We start from the raw sequence: 14420 nt of genomic DNA on the forward strand, positions 1-14420 counted from the left end.
CCTCACTTTCTTAAGTATTGTGTTAAGATATTTATACTCTACACTTAGTAGATTTGACATGTACCCTTGCAAAATGCACCATAGGTGTGGTCTCACTGATTACCCTCCCTCCACCCATCTCCCTGTCCCCTCCCTGATGTCTTTAGAGTACCTCAAGGAACAAGGTAGGAGATTCCAAATTTCAGGAGAAAGCAAAATTGTATTTCTCAAGAAGTAGCTTTTGGTGGCTCTTCTAGAAGAACCCTGGTCCCTTGAAATAAGATGAGAGTTTCCCAAGTTAGACCCAAGCAAGATAGCAGATCATGTGGGCAGGCTTTTAAAATGATGAGATTACTTGTTCAGTCTGATCAGGATTATAGTCGAGTGGCTTCTTTCCACTCTTCTGCCTAGCTTGCAGCTAAAAATAAGGTTCAGGAATTAGATTCTTCTTCTTCTTCACCAGAGAGTACTCTCTGTGAGAGCTGGTGCTGTTAACCGAGACTTCCTGCCCAGAGACCTTGTGTGGGGACGGAACCTCTTGTGCTGGGACGGACAGCAGCTCTGGGTGCCCAGAGTAAAGGCATGTGGCACTTAGTTTATGTCTCTGGTGTCCAGTCCTTCTGCTGACCTGTGCCGTTCCTCCGTCAGGGTGCCAAACTGAGTCTACCCCTTGCAGCACACAGTGGGCAACTTCCATGACTTGATTCTGGGACATCACTTCTTCTGTTTGCTCCAACCAAAATCTATCCTCTTCTTTATCGTGGCATAGTGTAGGCTTTTCATAATAATTGGTGAGATAAATGGATATTTTCATTTCTTAGGCCCTCCCCACCATTGGCACAGGGCACAAAGAATTCCACCTGCTCCTCTTTCCTGGACCAGTGGGGAAGATGGTTCTGAAGTTTATGCCTCAGCCCCAAATGCCTGCATCCCTCCAGAAGAGGCTAGGAGTAGGGAACCGGAGGCCCAAATAGGAGTCGGCCCTGACCTCCTTGCTTACTGCAACTGATGGGATGACTACAATCTTGGCAGCATCATTAGGTCTTCATCTGCTATTAGCTGATTAAAAAATTAAAAAAAAAAAACAAAAACAACTCTGCATCCCTGGATAGCCTATTCCTTGCTTCAGCTGAAGTGAAACAAAGGAGCTATCAGCTACTTCCTGGCTTCTGTGGCCCTGCTTTTGGCCTCAACCCCTTGGGAATTGCTGTCTTTCCCTCCAGCCGTGAACAGGAAGATCCATTAACAAATTAAAATTCCCTTCTGAGTCAGAATGGCTTTGGTTTCTGGGTTTCTAAATGACCTTAAGTTTAATTACTATTGCCATATAGTTTGGGAAAAAGCCACCGTCACCAAATCGCTTGCTCTTTGCTAAGGCAGCACCGTACTGGGGTTTTCACAGCACTTGGTCAAGTTTCCAGATTTATGGGTGATACCGCTGGAGGCCTACAAGTTTCTAAAGGTCATTGTGCCCCTTTCTTCATGGGTCCATCCCAGTTTCTCAGTTAGCTGTTGGTAAGTTTATTCCCCTGGGAACTTTTCCATGACCTCCAACAAGCTTGTTCTAGGCTCTAAGGAGTCTCCTCTGGTGACTGTAATATTCAAGGTCCCTTCTGAAGATAGAATTCTTGAGGAGGCACATTTCTGGGGTTGTCATCAACAGGCTCTGTTATCCTGGGATGGCCAGAGGAGCTGTCCAGGGCTGTGTTGCTCTCCACCCATCTCTGAGGAGGATGTCTTGACTTGAAATCCTCCTCCGATAAACTGAAAGGAGAGGCCTCTGATTTCCCTAAGAGGGGAATCTGGCCTCTGGATCTTTAGTTGCATCCTAAGTTGTCCAAAGTAGGCAAGTCCCGGAGTAGCAGAGTTCCTAGTTGGGCCCCAGAAGGCACTGGGTGGAGAGAAAGCAGCGTTGCCAGGCAGATCCTATGACAGAGAGCAAGATGTGCGGCTAGAGCAAAGAGAAGTCCGTGCTCAGGCAGGCCCGGAACTCATGCAGCTGCACAGTGCTTGGGTTGAGGTGGCTGGGAAGGGCAGCATGGATGTGACATGTTGGCTTTCCTGTTCTCCGTTGTAGACAGGCAAGGTAAAGCAGCATGCCAAGACCAAGTTGGGTTAAGGCTCCTTATTAATAATAAGCATAAGAAACATGCATTGGGCTCGTGCTAAGTGCTAGGCAGTGGGTATTCAATTCCATGGGGAAGGGACTACTATCGTGTCCTTTTTCTTGATGAGGAGAGCGAGGCACTATGTTAGTTTGCTAGCCTTGCTATAGCAAAGTACTCCAGACCAAGTGGCTTACACAACAGACATTTACTTTCTCGATGTTCTAGAGGCTAGAGTCTAAGATCAAGGTGTCAGAGGGCAGGTTCCTTCTCAGGGCTGTGAGGGAAGGGTCTGCTCCAGGTTGCTCTCCAAGGCAGCCTTCTCCCTGAGGCTTCATATCACCTTCCTTCTTCTTATAAGGACCCCAGTCATGTGGGGTTAGGGCCCTAATGATCCCACTTTAATTTTATCTAATCTTTAAAGATGTTATCTCCAAATACAGTCACATTCTGAGGTACTGGGGGTTAGGACTTAAACATGAATTTTTGGGGGGAGGACACATAAGTTAGTAAGTAAAGAGAAGCTAAATAACCATCTGCAGTCACATGCTGTAGGATTAGAAGCCAGGCAGTCTGACTCCAGAATCCCCTGGTTCTAACACTATTGAAAAACAAAAAAAGAAGAAATGCTAAAGCAGGGTTATGCAAATTGTCGTCTATTTAAAACATTTACATGAATTAAACGAGTTCTTTTAAAAAGAAAAAAAAAGAAATGCAATGTGATTGTGCTGTTCAGAAGATAACTGCCTAATGTGTAACCTTAATGCCTAGTGCACTACAGGATGAGATCTGGTAACGGTTAAAAGTTTGAACTTGATGGTCAGTGTCATCTTCTCTCCATTTCAGAGCAGATCTCCGTGAATGTGTATACATAACCCTATCAGGGAGAGCTGCAAGGTTAAAATTCGAGGCCCTATGAATACAGAACTTGGTGAGTGGCCTGCTGTGCCTCCCTGCCCTCTTGGGACAGTCTTTTACAAAGTGCTGGACACCCTGCTCTCTGGTATCTCTTATCACTGTCCTCCTGTTCTCGTTAAGTCTGGAAAATTGAGAACTAACCTTCACTTCACCAGGCTGCAGTGCTAAGCATGGGAAGGCTCAAACGCCTCAAGCTTACTTTCTCTATGGGCAAACCGAAGGCGTTGAAATAAAAGGCTGCCTTCATTAGGGGCTGTGGCAGCTGCACATGTCCACACAACTCTAAGGCTGTGACTGAGAGTTCTGCCATTAGAGTCTGTGTATTAAACCAAACTAAATTGCAATGTCTGAGACCCTGCTGGATCATCCCATCAGCACCCTGGAAGCCCCTTGGGGTCCTCTGTCCCTTAGCATTACATCTGCTGAACGCTGCTCAGCCAGCATTACTGCAGATGGCCGCTTGGAAGATGAGCTTCCTATCATGAAAATGTGTAGTCTGCAGAGAGGTTGGTTCAAGTGAAGATACTTGGTGTCCTGCCAAAAACGTGGCAATAAAGCATGGATTAAGATGAAAACTGACACACTCACTGGCTTTAAGCATCTGAGAAGCAACTGGAATGTCAGATTTTTTAAAACAGGTGAATCTGGAAGGCTGAGAGACCTGGGAGGTGCTAGCGCATGTCACATGGAGGCGGCAATAGCTTTAAAACATGGTGCCCTTCACGGTCCAGCCTAGAGGTCACCTTGAGACCAGGGGACAGGCTCTGTGTTCTTCTAGCTGGATTTCCCCCGGCACAGGGCTCTTTCTACCCCCCCCCCCCATTTCTTCTTCTTTTTTCTCACCTCTTCTTTTCCTGCCTCTTCCCTTTCCTCCTCTCTCTCCCTTTTTCTCACTCTTCTTTCTTCGAGTCCTACTTATGTGATTTAGAGTTCACTTTCTCAAGGGCTTTCAAATCAAAGGTGATAACTTGCCTCCCTGCTGGGTATCAACATTCCACATGGCAGAATAAACAAGCCCTCAGTTCTATGAATGGGAGTCAAAGTGTTCAGAAACCTCTCGTGCGGAAAGCTTATTTGCTCACATTCTCCCGTCTCTCTTGCTTTTCTGGCCCCTTAAAGTCAGCCTGTCTTTTACATCTTCTATGACTGTTGAAGCTTTTAATCGTTGGTTTAAAAATGCAGTGAATTTCTTTCTTGCAGTTTAAGTTAATCACAATTTAACATATACAGTAGAATCTCTGTAAGTTGCCACCCAAGGGGCTGTAACAAACTGGCCAACATAGGGATGTGGTCAAAATAAGGAACTAGGCCTGCTGTACTGATAAGTACATGTAGCTGGTTTATGAAAATTAGGTCAACTGGAGATGGTCACTGTAGGTAGGTGGTCAACTAGGGAGGTTTTGCGGTATATAATATGTAATATTTGCTAGGGTACTCAACTGCCCTTTGTCTCTCAGGAGAGTATAGCAGAGTTTGTCTGCCTTGTTCACGGTTGCATTCTGAGCGCTTAGCACAGTGCACGGCACATAGGAGGTTTTTAGTACATGTCTGTTGAATGAGTGAATGAATGAGTAAGCTCGGGTGGGCTTTCTGACCACCCTGAAAGGAGGGTGGGCAGCTACATCTGTCTTCCTTTGGAGCTGAAGAAACAGCTTGCCAGCAGATGACACAGACCTAGGCTGTCATAGCACATGTGTTCAGCTCAAGAGGATCACAGGGATACCGGTCAGTCCTTTGCCCATGGGGTGCTTACTGTCTAGCCAAGGAGACCAGATGAAGGGGGGACAGGTGAGGGGCCTGTGCTAAGCAGTGTGGGGCATGAGGGGTGAGGGCAGTCAGGCTTTGGAGGAGCAGAGAGGTGGGGTGAGGGACAGGCAGGTGCCTTTGCCTCTGGCCCTGGGCCGTGGACCTGCCTTTACCTCCATGTTCAGCAGCTTGCTGTCAGCTCCTGCTACTCCTGCCAGCTGAGCCCCTGCCAGGAGCACTTTCTTGGGATGGTCCCATTTCCTGCCAGGGTGGATTTGGATCTTTGTGCTGTTAGCATCCCATGGACCAGTGCCCAGCCCTAGAGGGTGCTGTACGTCTAGACCACGATGCGGGCAGCATCCTCTGTAGCTGTGCGGTGGAGTGATGATAGGCTGCAGGACGGAACTGAGAATCTGGCTGGGACTGGTCCACCCTTTTACTACAATGTATGAGGGAATAGAATAGAACTAGGATGACTCTACCACTGGAAAGGTTTTCCTTTTTTTGTTTTTTGTTGGGGGAGGGAGCCCATACTCTCTAGACGATTGCCATTTGCCAGGCACTAATAAGGTGCTTTGTATATGTGGCCTTATTTAATTCTCCCTGTAGTTGGCACTGCAATTATCCCTGTTTTCCAGTTGAGAAAGCTGAGGTTTAGTTATGTTTAAGTGGCTCACCCAAGGTGGGGACAGGTAGATTCAGACTCAGGCTTCTCTCATTACCAAATTCCAAGCATTTCCAGAATACCATGATGCCTTCTAAGATCTGGGAACAGCCAAGCATCTTCAGAGATGGGAGGTGTTGTCCCATCTCTGGACCAGTGAGGGTGCCTTTTCACGTGGATGAAAGGCCCTTACAGCCCAACTGGTGCTCCTGGGTCTGGGGCTTTCAGCTTTGCCTTACCTGCCCTTCCCTAAGCCCAGGGAAAGCTGTCAACTTCCTTGGAAACAAGCGGTGGACAAAGATCCTGGTTTATGCAAAGGTCTGGGTGGAGCTCAAATAGGACCCAGGTCTGGCCTTTTCAGAAATTAAATATCAGACCTACTATGTGAGTGTGTGTGTCTGTGTGTCTGTGTGTTGTGTTCCATTTTGGGGGGTGTGCTTAAGTCTCTCATCTCTTTTTTTGGTTTAGAATTTGTGCTGTGTTCCTTTGTCCTTTACCCAGGTTGATTTACACACAGCACAGTCCTATGGAGAAGACAGGTAATTGGCCATCTCAGCCCCTGGAGCTAATGGAGGGAAGCAATAAATTTGACGAAATAAGTTAAGCAATAATTTAGAAACTTTTTATCTAAACTCTGTAATATAATTTCCTCCCATGGCAGATTTATCTCCTCAATTCTGTCCAGCTTAGACCACTGTCTGATGGCTTTTCCCTTCCTGTCCTCACACCAGTCTGGGCTGACTTTTAAGGCCTTGGGTACTGCCTCATCCTGGCCCTGCCTCTCACTGACTGTGTGTCTTTGACCCTTTCCCTTAAGCACTCTGAGCCTCAGAAATCTCCTTTTTCAAAGGGGAATTCCATAGTGATACTGGAATTGATTGCCCAAAGACAAGGGATAGCACCAGACCTGGGATTTGCAGGTTGCTGTATACTGAGCGTGGCTCAGATTTGATGTTTCCCCATTAGTAAGAGGCTGTCTGTTTTAAACTTTTTTTTAAATTGGGAGACATTAAGGTTTAAAATGAGATTAAGAAGCCTTCTTCCTGACTGCAGAGTGTCTTTAAGGATCATCTCTCCATCTGCCTTTCTGTGCACTAAATGATTCCAGGAAAGGGAAAGAGAGCAGCCTGGTAGAAATGAGATAATGTCTTTGTAAAAGCCTTCCCACTTTTCCAAAGGCCTTGCAGATGAAAGATCTGACTTGAGCATCCTGGATCTCAGGAGAAAAAAACAAGACTTGTTTGTCTCACAGCCCAGATGAGGAAACTCTGGAGCCCAGAGAGTTCAAGTAATTTCCTAAAAACCACACAGCAATTTGATGGCAATGGCTAGACCAGAACTCAAGGGTTTTTTCTCCTTTTTCCTTTTCCTTTTTTTTTTTTTTTTTCTGAGACAGAGTCACTCTGTGCCCTGGGGAGAGTGCTGTGGCTTTCTAGCTTGCATCAAGCTCAAACTCTTGGGCTCAGGCGATCCTCTTGCCTTATCCTCCTGAGTAGGTAGGACTATAGGTGCCCACCACTCCTGGCTAGTTTTTACATTTTTTTTTGGCAGGTTTTTTTTTGTTTGTTTTTTGGCCGGAGCTGGGTTTGAACCCGCCATCTCCGGCGTATAGGGCCGGCACCCTACTCCTTTAAGCCACAGTAGAGACAGGGTCTCGCTCTTGCTCAGGATGGTTTTGAACTCCCGAGCTCAAGCAATCTGCCTGCTCTGGATTACAGGCATGAGCCACTGTGCTGGGCCAAGGGTTTTGACTCCTGATCCAGTACTTCTCAGACTTTAATGTGCATGAGAAATCTCCTGAAGTTCTTCTGAAAATGCAGATTCTGAAGGTCTGGTGGGGGCCTGACGTTCTGTGTTTCTGACATGGGCCCTGGTGATGCTGCTGCTGCTGGTCTGGGTACCTCACTTGCAGTAGCAAGGGGTTCCATGAGGATAGAAGGCTGGGGCTTTTGTACTCTAATCTGGAAGGGCACGATCCCTGACCCTGTGAAACTGTCTGCCTCCTCTTACTGGTTTGCGTGTCATCTCCTTTCCCTGTGCCCCCAAGACCAGGGCTCCCCCATCCAATCCCTCTCGACCCCTACTGTGCTTCCCCAGCTTATTTTTTCTGGCTTCATCTTGTTCAGTGTTTAAGTAAACAGCACATCTCCATTGGTTTCTATGAGGCCCCCGGCTCACGAGCCTCCTGCTCTGGGCTCACAGCTCCTGTTCCACGGAGACTCGAGTGCCTGAATTAACTCCCTCTTGGAGCAATAAACCACCCTGAGTGCTAACCCAATTTGTATTTTTAGAGTGTGCTCCATCAATTACTCAACTTGCAGAGCGGCTCCTCTCTGCTCATCGGGGAGGCACCGCCAAAGAATATTCTTCTTCTGGCTTTCTCGAGTCGCTGCTCTCCTAGGTCCCGTTCCCTGTGAGGTTGGAGTCCTTTTTCCTTGGCGCTGTATTCTTAGTGTTTAGGATGGAGAGATTACTCACCCATTTTATAAAAGTGGAGGAAACACTGAGGCCTGGACGGGGTGACAGATGGGGTTTGGCCAGCACAGCGGAATGGTGCCAAGAAGCAGGTCTCCTAAACTTCTCATCTCCCCACTGGAGACATGCCAAGAAAGGGGTGTCTTCCCAGACCATGCTGGGCCAGGGGCATTTTTTGAGATACTGTTTTGCAAGATGGTGGTTCGAGGGAAGCAGGCACAGGCTACCTCAGGTAGAAGCCAGCATCTGGCTCTGGAAAAGCCGTATGCTGGGCGGTGGGGCCCACATCACTTAAGCCATTGGTTTCTGCCACCCCTTTCCCACCCTAGGGGGATCTTGGGCTCCGTCCACAGACAAGCCACAGAATGGCTTGATTTGAGGTTCATCTCGCTTTCTCCCACTTCTGGCAGAGGCAGCAATCCGCAGCACTCTGCCAAGAGGCTTGAAAGAGGCAGACTGATTCCCAAGCAGGGATGGGCTGGAGAGGGGCTTTCTGGAAGGGGGTAGGAGAGGGAGCTGTTGGACACTCAGGGTGATAGAGACAGTGGCCGGCACTTCTAGAAACCTCTGCTCATGAACAAAGTTCCAGGGATGGGACAACTTCCTTCATTCCTCCATTGAGGAAACATGAGCACCAGGCTATGGGTGGACAGGGCTTGGGGGAGTAAGCAAGACATGGTCCCTTTCTCAGGGACCTTAGACGTCTTCCTAGGAAACTCTCATGGCTGTGTGTAAAGGTGAAAGCTACAGACATCAGGTTTGGTGAGTGTGTGTGAGAGAGAGTGTGCTTGGTTCTGTGGGTGTACACCTCCAGGTGTAGAAGGTTCCCTGTGAGCCTGTGGGCATCTGTAGGGTAGGCGTGTACACATGTTTACGTGTCTGTGTGCATGTGTGTTTATTTATGTGTCTATTTAAGGGCATGTATCTGGTTTCTGTATGTAAGCATGTCTGTGAGAGTGGTTTATGTGCTAGTATGTGCGCATGTGTTCATACACGCGTGTTTGTGTGTATATGTCTGTGTGCATGTTTTTAATGTGTCAGCATGCACACGTGTCTGTCTGTGTAAATGTGTACTCATGTGTGTCAGTGTGTGAATAGAAGTGCCTGTGTTTATTGTATGTTTAGGTGAATGGTTTTGTCAGTGAGGCAAGTGTCCCTCTTCCTGGGTCTGCTGTGTCCGTGTGTGTGTGTGTGTGTGTGTGTGCGCGCGCGTGCGCACACAGGCCTGTGTGTCTGTGACTGACTTACATCTGTGAGCACAGCAGTTTGGTTCTGTGTCTCTATCAAACCCCGCCCTGGGGGGCACCCAAACAGCCCCCTGCTCAGGCTGCTTTGGAGTCAGCCCTGGATAATGAGATAGGACTTGGGCCTGTCACATTCTGTCCTCCTGCACAGAAGGCACTGGGCAGACTCATGGGGGAGGAAGCGGGAGACCAAGCACACGGGACTGATTCCGCTCCACTGGGGCATGCCAGGGCCCACACTGGATGTGTGACACGCAGAAGTAAGCCAAACCTGTCTAACATGGGGGAGGAGCTGCACGATTGCTCTGCCTGCCTAAGGAGCTGAGGCTAGAAGTAAAGAACGGGGGTGGGGGGAGGGGGCAACCTAGCCCAGCCCCTGGAAATGAACAGTAGGCGGCTGGCAGTGGAGCTTCCATTGCTGAGTGAGCTGTGCCCTGCTCCCCTCCAATACTGAAGTCTCATTAAGCCTGCACTGAATTGAGAATCAGGGTACCCTGCCCTCACTGTGTGACCTTGAGGAAGTCTCTTGGGCTTTCTGGGCCTTGGTTTCTTACCTATAAAATGAAGACATTGGATCACCTCCTCATGTAACATCAAACTCTGCTCTGAAACAAGTCACCCCACACACAGCAGGAAGGGACAAATGTCATGATAGAAGATCCAGTTGGAAGTGCTCAGAGGGTGTGCTAAGAAAAGAAGGTGGGATCAGGAAGGCTTCTGGAGCTTGGCCTTGAAGGATGGCTGGAGGAGAAGGCAGAGGAAACAAGGCAAGAAGGACCTAAGAGGCAGGAGGGCACAGCATAGTACTTCACTTATTAACAGACGTTCACACAGCACCTGCTGTGCAGCAAGAATCCTTCTAAGATAAGAGGTCGGCCAACTGTGGCCTGCACACATGGGGATGGACCATTCATTCATCTATGCATTGCTATCACAGCTGCTTTGGTGCTGCAAGGACAGAATTGAGACATCACAACAGAGACGTCTGCAATGCCTTAAATGTTTACTGTCTGTCCCTTTGCAGAAAAAGCTTGCCATCTTTGTTCTTAGAGCTTTATAAGCATGGACTTAAATAATCTTAATCTCCTACTGGGGAGGCATTGTTATTGTGCCCACTTTACAGATGAAGAAACTCAGGCTGAAAGGTACCAAATAATATGCTTGTAGCTACATGGTTAGGAAGTTGGAGATGGGACATGAGCTCGGGCAGTGGAGTCCCAGAAAGTCTGTGCATTGGCCCCTGAGCTGTGCTGAGAACAGGCCCATGGCTGAAGGCCAGGCAGAGAAGATTTCAATCGCTGGTTTTCAAAGCACTACCTTGATCTTGCCAGGTTCATGAGTAGGGAGTATCATCTCAAAGCTCTGTTTCGGGAATTGTTATCATGTGGATATTCAGGGATTAGCTTGCCTAATGGGGACACAGTCTCCAACCATGTCTCTTAAGCTCTAGATAGTTCTTAGAGGCAATACCTACATGACTTAGCTGTTCCCCTCTCATATAGACTTCTCCATAAAGAATTCCTGGTTTAGCTTATTATTCAGAGTTTGTGCATTTGCTGTGGCTTGTGTCCCAACAGCTTGCTTAGAAGGCCAGGACTGTGTATTTATTGTTGTGCTGTCCTGGGGAGAATGGCCTCTCATCAGGTCAGAATCCTCTGTTGGGAAGCAGCTGCCCAAATGCCTGTGCTCCCTAACAAGAACACTGGAAACATTCACCTGGGCTGCCATTGCATCTGAGTGAGAGCACGATTTGATGGATGGTTACTTAGGGCCCCCCATTTGTTCTCCTCTCCCACAAAAAGGCAGTAAACAGTTTAATTAGGTGGTGATCATGAGGCTTTTCATATTTCGCTTTATTTTTTTTTTCCTGGACTGGAACCAGACAGGGTGGGGGTGTTGCATTTGCAGGCAATGTGGGTTTTCCTAGCCCCTCCATTTTCTTGATTTTCCTGGGGGTTTGTATCTTCAGCTAAAACTAGCCTTTCCCAGGAGCTCCAAGGCTTCTGATTGCCCATGCTAAAGGGAGGCTGATTCAGCAGGGACCCAAGAGGAAACCAGAGCTCCCGTCAAGAATGCAGCAGGAGTTTATGCGGCAATCTACTTATAAAGTGTCAGAGACATCAAAGCCATGTGGAAAAAGGAGAGGTAACCCAGAGAATAGCAGTAGCAGGAAGCTGCTAGGATCCCTAGGGCTTGGGGGAGAGGGGACAAGCTGGTTTTCTAGATCAGAACCTGGAAGATGCGGAACCTTTGGAAAGCCTGCTGGGCAGGGTAGGACCCCAGAGAAAAGGGTTCCAGGAGGGCAGGACACCCAGAGGTGATACAGTCACTGTGGTGACACCACCCAGTGCAGATAGGGGGAAATGCCTGGTTTTTCCCTCCTTCAGGTTTCTGCCTGGATTCCTACCCTGAACAGATTGACCCAGAAGGGAGAGCCAGGGGATCTGGGAAGCACAGGCTATAGGGAAAGGTAGAGACTGGGTTTGAGAGCCTTTAAGTGAGATAGTTTCATTCTGGGGCCTGTCAGTGAGCTTCAGGCTTCATACGTTTCTCTATGTATGCACATGCATTTCTCTGGAAAGAGAGTCGGCATCCTTCCTCAGATCTCAAGTCTATCTGTGCTCCCCAAAGATCGAATGTAATCCACAACCCAGCCACCTTATCTCACGGCTGAGAAATCTGAGAGTTGCAAGAAACACGGATGAGAAATCTGAGGTTTCACAGCAAGAGTGTCTAGGCTCCGGGTCTGGGGTCCTTTCTGCTAACTGGCTGTTGTCCTGCACCTGTCCTGGTGGAGGCTGCCTGCTAAGCAACGTCCCTCTCTGCTCCCTGCCGCTCCTGAACAACCCTGCATCTCATTTGCCCGGGCAACCTTCCCGATCTCAAGCATGCAGACCTGTTCCCTCCAGTGGGGCTCTGCAGCCTGTGGCAGCCGTGCCGTGGATGTGGATCCCGGTCTGGGTGCATTATACAGCGCTCCAGGCAATCAGAGTTGGCACTGGAAAGAGAGCCCAGTGTTCTCCGTTCCGTCTCCCTCCTTCAGTAAACATTTGCCTTGCACCTGCCATATGCCAGACGTTTTGCTAACTCCTGGGGATACAGTGCTGATCAAGGTAGCCAATGTCCCCGCTGTCATGGAGGTAGAAGTAGTCAGAAAACAAATGAGAACAGTTTCTGATGGTGATAAGCATTGAGCTGATAATGTAACGGGATGCTGGGATGGAGTGATGAGGGTTTTGGGGTTCAGGGGCTACCTTTATGGTGAAGGCTCTCCCATGAGGTCATATTTAAGCTGACATGTGGGGGATGAATGAGAAGAAGCCAGCTTTCCCAGATGTGGAGAGGAACTGTGTTAGGTGAGGGCATAGCCAGCACAAAGGCCCAGGGTGGGAATGGGGAGAGAAAAATAAGCTGAGCCTGTGTGGCTGAAGACTCGTGAGAGCTCTTACCTCATCTGACTCTTTCAACAGCCCCTATCGTGCCTCATACAGATCTCCTGGCTTTTGTGGGTGACTGGGTGGCAGAAAGTATGATCGTTAGCCATGCCGTGTTGTCCTCAAGGTGCCTGGCAGGTAGCTGGAAGCCACAGCTGAATTTCTGCCGTGTTTCCAAGATGCCACGAGGGCGGCAGAGCCTTTCTGTTCAGGCCATCAGCCGCACAAAAGCCCCAAGATCAAAGAGCATGGGCTTAATTTATTGTTTATTTTGTAGAGGAAATAACGCTTCCTTGGATTGAAAGCTCTGGGGACTAAAAGCTGAATGGAGAGGGGGAGTTGGGATTAAATGAATGGGCTGGCCGGCTCTGACCCAATTTCCACGCTGCACAGCAGTGATGGAGGAGGGAGCTGCATTCTGGCTGTCTCTGCTCTGGTCCAGGGGCTGGTCACTGCCCCAGCCTGCCCTTTTGTAGGGGGATGGGCCTTCTATGTGATCAGGCTTGATGGAAGCATCCTTGAAGGTAGAGGCTTGATGGGGAGGGAGGGAGGGCACAAGGTATAGCTTGTCCTTGGGTCCCTCAGCCCTGTCTTGCTCTTCCCCATCACCTTAACAGGGAGGACAAATGCAGATTGAGGGGAAACTTACCTAAACTTTGCAGGGAATGTGAATGAACTGAGAAGAATAATTAGATGTCAAAAGAGCATTCAGACAGGAGATTCTGAGGCCTGGGTTAGGCTGGGCCAGGAGCGCAGGGGACATTTCCATTCTGTGCTGTGACCAGGTTGGTGCTGTGATTGCAGAAAGACTTGGCTCAGAGGGGTTGGTGCAAAGAGTCCTGGATTCAAGTTCTGTTAGCCCTGGGCCCCAGCTGATTAGTCTCTTTAGAAAGGTCAGCTTCCTCATCTTCAAAGTGGGGGTAGAGATACTTGCCTGTCCTACCTCTGAGACTTGGTGTAAGGTCCCGAAGGGATACAGGGTTTGAAAGTGCTGCCAGGCAACAGTAATTACCTGTTTGCTTACATGAAAGAATGCATGATTACCTGAAGGAGACCATCAGCTCATTTATTATCTTAGAATTTTGTGAGTATAAGGAAGACGGATTAATGTGGCAGTGATAAGTGACATAGTTAAAGCCGATGATTACAACCTACCTGTCTAGGGAGGCGTCTAACACCCCAGTGCCTCTGGCAACTATTTCAGGTGCCTCTTCATTGCAAAAATACCAGGGGTGTGGATAAATTTAACTTTATTCACTTCATATGGGATGGGTTCTTGTGAAATATAATTCCAGGATGCTTGGGCCTGTTAATGACTTTCTTCCTCTAGATTGCTTTAGATAGTAGTTTATAATAAAGATCTTCAAAGGGAATATGGCCCAAGAGGGATGGAAGGCTCTAAGTGTAACATTTTGAGTATGTTGCACTAATCAAATAATCAAATCATTAATCCCTAAGTGAAGAAAGAAAATATGCAGGCATCAAAGTAAGGCAACATGTTCATAGGTACTGATGACTGACCAACTCCAATTTGAACAGACCAAACCTTCCAAATGAGGAACGAGGAGTCATCTAACTTAGGGCATATCAAAAGAGGTTCAGGAAGGCTGACATACAATTAGCTAAAACTGGCAAAAACTGCCAGAGATAGCCACAGACCTTTGTAAAATTACCGACATACAGAAAATGAATGAGATGGGATGGGATAGTGTCGGTGCTTGGGAAAGGTGGCCCTGTTAGCGAACAGAGAAACAAATGAGAAGGGGGCATTTCTGTTTGTTTTGTTTCTTCATTGTCTCTACCTGGGATGACCATCTTTAGAATGAAAAAAGAGAGAGAAAGTCTTTTGCAGGAA

The 14420-nt window shown here is 48.1% G+C and overlaps 1 protein-coding gene across 14 annotated transcripts in view; it reads left to right on the forward strand.

The window, feature by feature from the left end:
- Positions 1 to 14420, forward strand: part of KCNMA1 (potassium calcium-activated channel subfamily M alpha 1) — a 784008-nt gene that overhangs the window by 163018 nt on the left and 606570 nt on the right. The window lies entirely within an intron of this gene.

This window comes from Nycticebus coucang, chromosome 3 (genome assembly GCF_027406575.1).
Source record: "Nycticebus coucang isolate mNycCou1 chromosome 3, mNycCou1.pri, whole genome shotgun sequence".
In the NCBI taxonomy this organism is placed as follows: domain Eukaryota; kingdom Metazoa; phylum Chordata; class Mammalia; order Primates; family Lorisidae; genus Nycticebus; species Nycticebus coucang.